The sequence below is a fragment of the Leuresthes tenuis genome, unplaced genomic scaffold (assembly GCF_036924035.1).
Source record: "Leuresthes tenuis unplaced genomic scaffold, fLeuTen1.0.hap1 SCAF_12, whole genome shotgun sequence".
NCBI classification, from domain to species: domain Eukaryota; kingdom Metazoa; phylum Chordata; class Actinopteri; order Atheriniformes; family Atherinopsidae; genus Leuresthes; species Leuresthes tenuis.
In genome coordinates this window covers 9,357,898-9,370,823 of record NW_027325366.1, presented here as the reverse complement: position 1 = coordinate 9,370,823, position 12,926 = coordinate 9,357,898, and the positions used below count along the sequence as shown (strand labels likewise).

The 12,926-nt window shown below is 40.0% G+C and overlaps 1 non-coding gene and 1 pseudogene across 1 annotated transcript; one reads left to right on the top strand and one right to left on the bottom strand.

Moving 5' to 3' along the window:
* Positions 1-5,962: 5,962 nt before the first annotated feature.
* On the top strand, positions 5,963-6,069 carry LOC140266120 (U5 spliceosomal RNA; annotated as a pseudogene).
* Positions 6,070-9,619: 3,550 nt separating this feature from the next.
* Positions 9,620-9,733, bottom strand: LOC140265729 (U5 spliceosomal RNA). The gene has a single exon (XR_011906427.1). It is a non-coding gene; the product is annotated as a U5 spliceosomal RNA (small nuclear RNA).
* Positions 9,734-12,926: the final 3,193 nt, after the last annotated feature.

The following is a 12,926-nucleotide window of genomic DNA, read 5'->3' as shown; positions in this document are numbered from 1 at the left end:
GCTCTTCTGCAACAAAATCATAAGTGTATCAGAAACATAAGCCGGAAATAGAGAATTTAACATATTAATGTTAAGTTAAGTAATGCTTCATTACTTCTGAATGACTAACTTCCCTAAAACTTATGAACTGACATCATATTCATCAGAGATTAAAGCATGTATCTCACAGAATGGGTAAAGTGAGTATTCGTATATATATTTTATATATAAAATATATTTTAAAAAAACAACAACACAGCAATGAAATATGCTATGTGAGTCAGATATCAAACAATAGCTTTCTTAAAGATAAATTTAAAGACAGCTGCAATAAATCAGCGTAATATATGGAGTAATATATTAATACTATTAGCAGTTTCTAAGCCTGCAGATAAATATTAATTAAATTAAACAGAAAGGTGTGTGCATGTGTGTTCAACAGGTGCCAAACTAGATGGGTCAAATGCAGAGAGTAATTTTGTGTGACTTGTAACATGACAATAAACAGTCATCTTAATGTGTTTGCACAGCAATGGAATAAAGAGGGCATGCAGAGGAGCACTCTAACAACAAAAATAAAAGGAAGAAAGGACTAAACTTTTTGTTGAAAGGGAGAGAAGCAACTATTTAGGTGATGAGGGAAAGCAAAAACACAGATCACAACAGGAGCAGTGACGGAGAAGGAGAGACAGAGCAGGAGGAGATACATGTCGGCTGTGTGGAAGGAGGGGGCATTGGGCAAGGGACTGCAGGAGCAACAGTAAGATAGAGGAAGAGTTTGGGAGTCAGTTATGACTAGATAAGGAAAAAACATGAGCTGTAACCAGGATAGAAGCAGAAAAGGCAGAAAAGGTGTTAAACTTAGAGGGAATTGAACTTATCTTATAGTAGGACATCAAACCTGAGATTACATTGAATGTTTCCGGGACAGAGGTAACTTTTCTATGCGACACAGGTGCAACACGAACTGTAATCCATCCTGATGACATTCCGGGAGTTGAGGAATCCAAAGAAATGATTTGGGTCAAATCAGCAAATGGTAAGAGCCATCCTGAGCGTTTATCAAAACTCTTGACAGTAACAGATACACGGAGTGGGGTAAGTGCTGATTGTCAAGTTGTATTGTAGCTGTATTACAAATATACTCAAGGGGAGGACATATTTTATTTTTTTAAACAAATGAGAAAGTTAAAACATGCTAAAGTTAAAATACTTATACTGGAATAAAGAGGGTTGTTGTGCAGTCAGCTGCTTACTCTCCCCCAGCATGAGAAGGTTTTTAAGATCATGGAATGCACCTCATGTGTCACTCTCCAAACCCACAGACGACCACTGGAGGCGTTTAGGGGTGTTTGTGACTGCATGTGAAGAAGCCTCAGATTGGGAGGAGGTGGAGCCAGGAATAGAGTATTCTGAGAAACTGGATGCATATACTAGTCCATTAAATTGGACCATGGATGCAAAACCAAATGTACACTTACAAGGACAGATCTGGAAGAATAAAGGTGCCATTTACTATGAAATGTAGAACTTATACTGCCAAAGAGTTTGTTTAAATATGCTTCAGTATCGAGCCATGGAGCACGTCATGTCTCTACAGGAGGGATGGTAGCAACAATGAACAAGGTTTTTGCAGTGTATGGTTTTATTTATAATAAGTAATAATATCATAATATGATAATAAAGAATTTTTGTCTGACATGTCAAAAATGTGCAAAATACGATCCATACATATGGCCTAGGACCGGGAAGGAGGACAGTTCCCGAGGCCGGAGGACCCTTTTCAACACGTTTGTATGGATTTCATTGAATTAAATAAAGGTGTCTCCCTGGTGATTAGTGATGTTTTACCAAATGAGTTGAAGTATTTCCAGATGCACAGGCAGATGCACTCTCAACACCGGTGAATTAAATGTTACCTAGATTTGGAATTCCTGAAAAAATCTACAGTGATAACAGGGACGCACTTTGTAAACAATATTATCTTCCTGATGGCGAAGAACTTAATAAAAAAAAAAAGGATCTCAGAAATCACTGTGCATATCATCCACAATCAGCAGGTTTGCTGGAGAGACAATAGAATAATTAGGTCAAGACTGAAGAAACTGGGAAGAATTGGGTTTACTGTTTACCACTAGTAGTCCTAAACATGCATATTACTCTAACTAGCACAGGATTAACTCCATTTGAGATCATGTATGACCATTTTTACTACCACAGAACTATTCACCGGACATGATGAAGAAAGAGAAGAAACCTTAGCAGGATACATGATTAAAATGTTAACAAGTAGAGAGATCTCTTCTGTCTAGTGTCTGTTCCAGGTGACCCTGTGGAGGAATCTCTAAAACCTGGAGACTGGATCCTCATCAAAGTGATAAAGAAAGAGAACTGGTCCAGCCCACGGTGGGAAGGTTCATAGCAGGTACTGCTTACAGAAACCACAGCAGCTAAAATAATATATCCTGGATTCACTCATCACACTGTAAACTAGTAAGGCCACGACCTGCAGAAGTAGGGAAAGATTAGTTACCCACCACCGTTCTCTGAGGCATAAGTCTGACTACAAAGGGGAATTCTCTCAACAGGAGGGGGTTCGTCTCAACCTCAGTGAAGAAAACAACGGCTAAAACGAGAACATAGGGTGTGGCTAAAATAAGACAGGGATAGACAGACAGCAGCGGTGGCATCCATTTAAATTACCAGGATTTTGTAGGTTAAAAGGAACCAGTTGTGTATTGTTAATCATTATTCTTATTATTGTATTCCTAATTCTATGGGATTAAGCACAGATTAATAAAAACAAAAACTAAAAGATAATGCATTACAATGAATCACCCTCAGACCCATGACACAGACTGACCACAGAGATAGGAGGTCCTTCAGGTCCAACAGACAACTTGTCAACCTATTTTTTGTTGCAGGAATAGATGGAGTGGCTGACATTGACTTATGCTCAATTATTTTATGTAAAGACAACCAAAAAGCCCATGTGTATTCTGAAAAGTACATATGTGAAACGTATGTTAATACAAGATTTCTGAAGAATCACGAGTGTATCAGTTGGAATTTTGTTATAATGTATACAGCATGACAAAATCACCAATCTAACTGTATTGACTGTGCAAAAGCCAGAATATAAATTTAGAAATGAAGCATTACAATTGCATTACAATTGCATAATGAATCTTTTGTACCTAACACAGAGCAATGTAAAACTCTCTCTTTGTTGTTCCCAGCAGTTAAGAAAAGAGACAACTGCCCTCAGCGTTGGCTTATAAGGGTAATTATATATGTTTCATCCACAGGGGTACAGGTAAGAATGTGGGTACACTCATGTCAGATAATTGTCAAGAATCCATCTATTGTCACTCAGGACGCAGGTAACTACTCAGCATCTTGGTTTCGGAACCAAACTTCCATGAGAGCAGACCTCTGGTGGCTGTGTGGGGAGACGAAACTGAGGTCCGTCCTTCCGCCTAACTGGCAGCTGCACAATGGCCCAACTACTGATGCCTTTCCGTCTGTTCCCTGTGGGGGACTTTAAGGCCTTGGGTGAGAAGCTGCAATGTCTCAAGCATTTAACTGCGTCTGGAGGTTCATTTGACAGAGTGTACCTGGATAGCATTGGAATTCTGAGTCCCAGATGAATTTAAAGCTAGAAATCAAGTAACTACAGACTTTGAATCTTTTCTTTTCTGGTGGGCAACAATAAATAAAAATGTTTATTGGATAAATTACATCCACAAGGCATTGCTGAAAAATTAAAATGTTTGGAACTTTTTCCTGTTCCTTTATTCCTAACAATACTTCCGCAGATGGCAGAATCACAAAGAGGGACTCGCATCACTCTCTGCAGAGCTGATAGAAAATCAACGACCCCTTCACTGACATGATGCATTGGTCTCTGTCTATTGTAAGAGCCATAGTAGCCACCTGTGCTTGATGTTGTATCACATGCTTGAGAGGACTGTCCCAAAGACTGATTGAAACCATCCTTACCCGCATAATGTATCAACAGGTAGAGGGTGACGATGACAACGAGCGACACATGGATGATGGAGATGATGATACAGATAACATTTGAAGTTCAAAGTTCAAAGTACTTTGAATGACCCCGAGGGAATTCTCAATAATTTGTTTAATGATTATTTTTGCGTTCATATGAAAGACCAATGAACATGGGAATTAGACCTATTAAAAAGCAATTCCTGAATGTAGAGCATTGTAAAGATGATATGTTGCTTTTTCCTGCTAACATTTGTCCACAGGTTAAATGAACTGCATCAGCAGCAGAACCACTACAGGACTCAAAGTCAGGTAAATGACCAGGTTTCTGGAATTCTGGAATTCCCATCATGCCAAGATGATGGTGGAACAATCACAAATTTTTATCCACATGTGTACAAAAGGGTGGACGGCGAAGCTAAGCGCTCCACCCGAACTGAATGAAAAGCTGATTTGAAGAGTTCATTCCACCAAGTAACGTCTAACAATCTACAGCCTCCAACCACTGTATGGCTGAATTATATCCTGAAGTGTCCTAAAAGAGGATTAGTTAGGGAATAAGAGGAGGTAAAGACCTCTTTCGGGAAGTGAAGTGCTAGTAACCTCTCCTTCCAAGATAGCTTAACCGTTCAAGACCAAGCCGGACTGATTTTCCGCCAGAAGCAGACGATTGCAGTGTTGGAGATGGAACTGAACTGAATAAACAGCATTGTATTAATTTTGTTATGTTTTTCATATTTCCATTTTTATTATTCCATTGTATTGATTTTTGTTATGTTTTTCATATTTCATATTTCCATTTTTATTATTCCATTGTATTAATTTTGTTATGTTTTTCATCATTAAATCATTTAGTCATAGTTTTATTGATCGATGTATTTTTGTTATTATGTTTTTCATATTTCATATTTCCATTTTTAATTTTGTTCATTAATCATTTACTCATAGTTTTATTGATTTCCATTTTTATTGATTTTTGTCCTTATTGCCATGTATTTTTGGTTGTGTATCCGTTTTGTGTTTGCTGGTCACACCTAGGTCCATCACTTTTCATTGAAATTAACGGTTCGGAGTGCGACCTTTGATACTAAGTGAGTGACTAAGCGGTAGGTCGCCAAGGAGAGAATGGGGCCATAGGAGAATTTTCCCGTAAATAAAGCAAATGGGTTTTTCACTCCTATGCACTGTGAACGGTAGAAATACATTCAATGTCAATTGTACGGGGTGCAGGATTTTTGGAGTTTTAATACTTCATAGCATAAACAGGAGGGAATGTTGGAAAAATGATATAGTTATACTATGACAGAAGAGTCCCTCCATCTTTTCCTCTTCTATGATTCAAGCAAAAGTGTTTTGACTCTTGTACTAGTCTTTCCCATAATATTAACTGGTGAGAAACACCTTTTCCCATAACATTGAATGTTCCTTCCCATAATAATGAATGGTGAGAAAAGCGCCTTTTCTCATAACATTGTGTGATCAGCAAGGATAAACAACATAAATAGCTGGAGCACCATTTGGTCAGGGAGACAACTCTGAGCCATCTTCCTGACAGGTTGTTCGGACTTGTCTCTTTCTTGCAAGAAATAAATGTTTTGTGTTAATCGTATCCAGCGACTCTGAGCCTAATTTTAAGAGAATTTTTCTAACAGAGAGTGAATGCGAAGTAGACTTTAACACAGCTCTGGGAGCGAGCCGAGTGTGGGCTAACCGGGAGAATTGCTTGAAAGAAACGCGACACCGAATGAGCGGTCAGAACAAAGCCTCAATATGGTGTTCCCGTGGTGTTTGTGGCTGCCTTGTCTTTTGCACAGAGTAAAAGACAAGGCAGCCATCGAATAGGGCCCGATTGTTCCTACTTGGTCAGCCGAGGAGCAAGGGGGGGGAGCAAGCGTCTCAACCAAGCAAAGCTCACCATGGGGAAGGTGGCTATGCCAACTAGCCTGATGCCCTGCTCCCGCAGTGACGGATAATCGTACTCTGGTTTCTTTTCATAACGTACAAGTCTTTCGCCTTTTACTGCCGTGGAGAGCAGCACTAATGAGTTGTTTCTATTTTTGGCAGGCTTTACCTTTGCGGGTGAAGCCCTTTCTGTCTGTGCAAAAGAAATCTTGTTACTGTGCAGAGTGACTTCTCTGAGTAGAGTCGCCTTACTTGTTGCGACTGTGCCGATATTCGAAGCTGGAGTGCAAAGTTGTTGCTTGAATGGTGCTCGCTGGAGCGTGCCGGAGTGCAAAGTTATACCATTTAAAAGGGCTGAAGAGTGCTCAGTGCAGCGGGTGGGCGGAGATGCAAAGTGACACTCTGGCCACATCGAAAACCGAGGTTACATCCACTACCAGGGGCAGCCCAAGCTCTGCCGCAAGTGCGGTGAGCATGGGCACCTGGTTGAGGCTTGTACCAAGGTGATATGTGGGAAGTGCAGAGAAATTGGGCACACTTTTGGAGAGTGTCCAAATGGCAGGAAATGTAATCTCTGTGGAGCCACAGTCAAGCCAACAAAGAGAAGGACCAGAGGTGGCAGTTGGTGAACAAAGTGAAGAGGTTGACCAAATAAATTCAAACTTCCCGCCAAAAGCTTGGATTGGAAGTGAGGAGCAAAAAGGGGAGGGGCCTGCAGAGGCCTCACCACTCAGTGCTGAAGTCTGTGAGAATTCACAGGCAGAGGGTGGAGCTACGCTAAATGAGGCTGCGGATGGCTGCAACACCTGAAAGAGATATTGATGCAAGACCCGATCAAAAGCTTTTTCAACGTCTAAATTTAAGATGACAAGCCGGGTGTTTCTGTCTTTAGCGTAATCAATGATGTCTCGAATCAGTACGAGGCTGTCGGTGAGTTGGCTCCCTGAGATGGCACAAACCTGGTCTGGGTGAATTACCTCCTCTAAAACAGAGGACATCCGTGTCGCTAAAACCTTGCTAAAAAGTTTACAGTCAAAGTTTAGAAGTGTGATGGGCCTCCAACTCTTTTGGTCAGTCTTATCATTTTTTTTATAAAGTAGAGTCACTATTCCCACTCTAAAACTGTCAGGCAGTCGGTCGAGTTTTTCAAAATCTTTAAAAACATCTAAAATGTCTGATGATAAAAGGTCCCAAAAGGTCAGATAGAATTCTGCAGGAAGCCCGTCTAAACCCGGAGCTAGACTTCTCTTAAAACCTGTTAGGCATTTTTTTAACTCTAAAGCAGTAAATTCCTGTGTCATGTGTGCATTCTCTTTTACGGTTTTGTCAACGAATTTAAAAATTTCTGCCGATGTTTCCAAGTGCACTGGTTTCTCTTTGTACATGTTACTATAAAAGGTATGTACAGTTTCAATCATCTCTTATGTTGATTTTGTTAAAAACCCATCTTCTCTTTTTAGATTTTGAATACACTCCTTTTTATTTATAACTTTCTTAAAAAAGTACCGTGTGCATTTTTCACCTTCCTCAATTTCCTGCTCCCTGCTTCTTACAAAAATTCCTTTACTCTTTATTTCTGCTAAAACTGACATTTCCTTTTTGACATCTTTGATTTCTTCATTAAAGTCTATGCCACACTGATTTAGTTTAAAGTAGCGCTGTAAGCGTTTCTGTAGTCCCATCATACATCTATTCTCTTTCCTTTTTTTACGTTTACCTTGCTGTTTAAAAAAAGTCTGGGTCGTTTCCTTCACCATTTCCCACCATTGTGCATGTGTTTCGTAGAGGTCTTGAAGGGTCTGCCACTCTTTATAACATTCCCTGTACTGACTGACTATGATTTCATCCTCCAACAGGGAACAGTTGACTTTCCACAGACCACTTCCTACCGTCACACCAGAAGGGGGTGAAAGGGTGCAGGAGAGCATAAGGTGGTCTGAAAAGAAAACAGGGGTTAATCTAACATCAGTGGGTGGGCAATCTCTAGTAAAGAAATAATCAATGCGAGAGGCTCTGGTGCCATCATGACTAAACCAGGTGAAGCCCTCCTCTCTGGGATGCATGGTTTTAAAACAGTCAGTAAGCTTAAAATCCCTGCATATGCCCTGAAGTAAAATCGAAGTCTTATCCACTTTAAAATCTCCCCCTGCTCTTTTTCTATCTTTCCTGCTCAAGATACAGTTAAAATCCCCTCCTACAACTAAAGGTACTTGCCCTAGCATGTAAATCTGTATATCTTCTAAAAGGTCATACCTGTCATTTTTTCCATAAATATTTAAGAGGTTAAAGTCTTGCCTCATAAAATTCAAGTGTGCTAAGAGTGCCCGTCCGTCTCTCACCACTGTGCTACCTTTCACCAGAACATGCGGATTTTTAATTAGAATGGCCACACCATCATTTTTATTTTGATTTGAGCCACTCCATATCGATAAATGGGGCCACATTTCCTCCCATTGTCTATGGTTTTTTAAAAAAAGGTAGTCCACATTCTTGTAATAAAAACACATCTGATTTTATGGAGTCTAAGAAGGATAAAATACTCTGGGCTCTTGTCTTTGATTTCACACTTCTCACGTTTAGTATTGAGAAGGTGAGAACCATTAAAAGGATAAAGGAAAGTAGGTATGTCATTTTCGTTTTTCTAAGTTATCAAAACAAATTACACACTCAGGTTATTTCTTGGGAAACTAGCTCTTCCTTCATTTCTTTAGGTGAAAAGTGAGTAGGGTGATCTATAGTTCCTTTTCGGACTCTCTGTGTTGGCCTCTGACGCAATGTTTATTTTATTTATTTCATTTTATTTTATTTTATTATTACTCATTTAACTTTGAGTCCCTGGGGGTTGATTGCAGAGCTAAAGTTAAAAAGGAGACCTCATTTGGTGAGTCGGAGGGGAAGACTCTAGGTTCTTCCACTGAAGAACTGTCTGAAAGGGACCTAACCCTTCCCCTCTTCTCTGATACCATTGGGGAATCAGAGGACAACTCAGATGCCGTCCTCTTCGGCTGTTGACCTTCGGGGAGGTGAGTATCTTCACTAGACTCACCTGTCTGCTCTTCCTCCTCATTTAGCGTAGCTCCACCCTCTGCCTGTGAATTCTCACAGACTTCAGCACTGAGTGGTGAGGCCTCTACAGGCCCCTCCCCTTTTTGCTCCTCATTTCCAATCCAAACTTTTGGTGGGAAGTTTGAATTTATTGGGTCAACCTCTTCACTTTGTTCACCAACTGCCACCTCTGGTCCTTCTCTTTGTTGGCTTGACTGTGGCTTTACCGTCTTTAATTTGTTGGCAAAAGATTTAGGGCAATCTCTGAAGAGGTGATTTAATTCTCCACAGAGATTACATTTCCTGCCATTTGGACACTCTCCAAAAGTGTGCCCAATTTCTCTGCACTTCCCACATATCACCTTGGTACAAGCCTCAACCAGGTGCCCATGCTCACCGCACTTGCGGCAGAGCTTGGGCTGCCCCTGGTAGTGGATGTAACCTCGGTTTTCGATGTGGCCAGAGTGTCACTTTGCATCTCCGCCCACCCGCTGCACTGAGCACTCTTCAGCCCTTTTAAATGGTATAACTTTGCACTCCCGCACGCTCCAGCGAGCACCATTCAAGCAACAACTTTGCACTCCAGCTTCGAACATCGGCACAGTCGCAACAAGTAAGGTGACTCTACTCAGATAAGTCACTCTGCACAGTAACAAAATTTCTTTTGCACAGACAGAAAGGGCTTCACCCGCAAAGGTAAAGCCTGCCAAAAATAGAAACAACTCATTAGTGCTGCTCTCCACGGAAATCTTTAGTAAAAGGCAAAAGACTTGTACGTTATGAAGAGAAACCAGAGTACGATTATCCGTCACTGCGGGAGCAGGGCATCGGGCTAGTTTTCATAGCCACCTTCCCCATGGTGACCTTTGCTTGGTTGAGACGCTTGCTCCCCCCCTTTGCTCCTCGGCTGACCAAGTAGGAACAATCGGGCCCTATTCGATGGCTGCCTTGTCTTTTACTCTGTGCAAAAGACAAGGCAGCAACAAAAATACCATGGGAACACCATATTGAGGCTTTGTTCTGAATTGCTTGAAAGAAACGCGACACCGAATGAGCGGTCATTCGGTGTCGCGTTTCTTTCAAGCAATTCTCCCGGTTAGCCCACACTCGGCTCGCTCCCAGAGCCGTGTTAAAGTCTACTTCGCATTCACTCTCTTTTTTCAGCAGACTCTTGGGATTTTATCTATAAAATGAATTCCTTCACTCAAACTATGTTAAAACTGCTTTGTCCTTCATATTTACCATGTCTAGAAAGATTTAAACAAAAAAAAACAATGTTGTACTTTGCAGTAAAAGAAAGAGCAAATCTAAAGTTTCAGGAATCCGAGAATAAGCTTATTTTCATGAGTTCTTCACGATTTCCAGATTTATTGCCGTGCTCAAAGTTCTCCAAGCGAAGTCTTTGTATCAGAAACTGTGTTTATCAATAATTTTGTTTAATTCAAGTTTAGCTTTTCTTAGTTCATTCAGTATGTGTTCCTCTTTGGAGGTACTGTAGACTATTTCTAATGATTTAATCCTGAGTTCTAAATCTGATATCCTTGAACTTTCCCTCTTTTTCTTATTTGATGAAAAAGAGATTATTTTGCCTCTCATAACTGCTTTTCCGGCTTCCCAGAGAGTACAAGCTGACATTCCTGGCAGGTCATTATTTTCTAAATATACAGACCATTCCCTTTTGAAATAATTAATAAAATCAGGGTCTTTTAGTAATGATGTATTAAATCTCCAATTCCTAGCTGGTGGTGTAACTCTGTTATTCTTCAGTGTGATAGAAACTGGAGCGTGATCACTGATAGTGATGGGGTGGATTTTGGTGTCTGAAATATCCCTCATCAAGGAACTGCTAACTAAGAAATAATCTATTCTTGAATATGAGTGGTGTACCGGTGAGAAGAAGGTGTATTCTCTAAGAGTGGGGTGGTGGGAGCGCCAAGCATCACAAAGACCACAGTCTTTCATATACTGTTTAACAATATTCGTGGACTGCCAGTTCCGCTGACTTCCTGAAGTACTGAGTCTGTCTACTCCTGAGTCTAATACCATGTTAAAGTCCCCTCCTATGATGAGTGTGTTATCTGAGTGATCAGAGAGTGAAGTGAAAAAGGAGTGAAAAAATGAGGGGTCATCCACATTTGGACCATATATATTTGCAATGCATAAATTCATATTTTGAATAGATAAATTAACTATTAGAAATCTACCTTCTGGATCTATAACTGTGTCGTTTACGGTGAAATTTACTCTTCTATTTATCAGAATGGCTACACCTCTTTGTCTGGAGTTGTAACAGGCTGAGCAAATAGACACAAATAGATAGTGGACAATATAACATGGGACTGATGTAATGTAATTACTGATGTTCTAGGGCGGCTGTAGCTCAGGTGGAAGAGTAGTTGCCCACCAGAAGGTTAATGGTTCGACTCCGCCTTCCCTGGCCACACTGACTGATGTGAAACTGAATGAATGTGCGTGAATGGGTAGAAAGCGCATAGTTATGTAGTAGCTTGGCATTAAATATTGTATCACAAATAAAGTAAATTAAGTTAACTTCGGTAGGAATTTGACAGATGAGCAAGCCTCGTGTCCTTGTAAACACAGGGGGAATAGTATCTGATAGGGAGGAAGGGATGTTTCACGACAAAAATAAAGATAATGTCATGGTGTGGAGTTTTGCGCTCTGCTGTTCTGTTTTTTTTGTTTCTGTTTTTCTAGTGTTTTCTTGGTTTTATCATTTGAGTTCATGCTCTCAGTTTGCTTTTGTTCTATGTTTTTTGTCCTGTGTTTATTCTGGTCATTATTCTTAGTTTCCTTGGTTCCCTCCCATTCTGGTTCTCATCTCCAGTTACTCACCTGTTTCCTTGCTAATTATTCACAGCTAGTCACTTATTCGTTGTCTTCCTCAGTATATATTCTCTTTCATTTCCTTCAGTCCTTGCCAGATCTTCGTTGTATCACTTCATGGATTTCACTGTCATTCGTGTCCCTACTCTCGTCCCTTTCTTCAGTCTGTTACTCCTGTTCATCCATCAGGTTTTTGTTTTGTTTGGATTTCTGGCTCAGATGCACCTTTTGTTGCTGTTTTAATAAATCAGTTTAGTTTCTCCTCAACCTCCTCCCTCTCAGTCTGTATTTTGGATCCCTCTCCTCTCAACTCCACATCGTGTGACATGTAACACCTCAAAACTTGTGTAAAGTTAAAAGTTTTTAAGTTTAATCAACTATTAAATTTTTCTATTTATATTCTTTTACATATTTTTTATTGCTTTTTCTGCCCCCTGCCGCAATGTTTTCATTTCATGTAAAGCACTTAGAATTGTTTTGTACATGAAATATGCTATACAAATAAATTTGACTTTGACTTTGACTAAAGATTCCTTTATTCTACAATTCAAAACTTTGTTTAATATTTTAAAATTCTAATTCTTGCAACATATCAGCCATACAAGGCCAGGAAAAAATGTATTTGTTTGACTACACATTTGTCCATTAAGTTTGCATTCAAAGGAAAAACCATAAACCTTAAACCATTACAAAAGTGTTGAGGTGAATGACTGTCTTCACTGTTCAAAACACATTCAATATATGTACAAGAGAGTAGGCTTATATATCACGTCTTGGTTGTTTTCTTGTTTTGCCACTACCAAATACTATCTACGTTTTCAATAAACACTACGACATTTTTAGAGCCCACCTATTTTACAGTCTTTGGTCAAGAGTTTCACAGCAAGGTCAAAAGCATCTTCAGACTGGTTTGCTTAGGTTAGTATAGAAATTGGGTACAGACAAATCTATACTGGTTCTATCCAGGGGCCTAAATACATACCCTACCTGCACCTGTGACAGTATTGTAGTTAAAATCACACAAACTTAAATGAGAAACAAACAACAGTACGACGAAGCAAAATTGTGGCTGTTCGGCTAAAACCCATCATTTCATTAGGTTCCACAGGCCTGACACAAAACAGTTCTTTATGATGTGATATAATTTG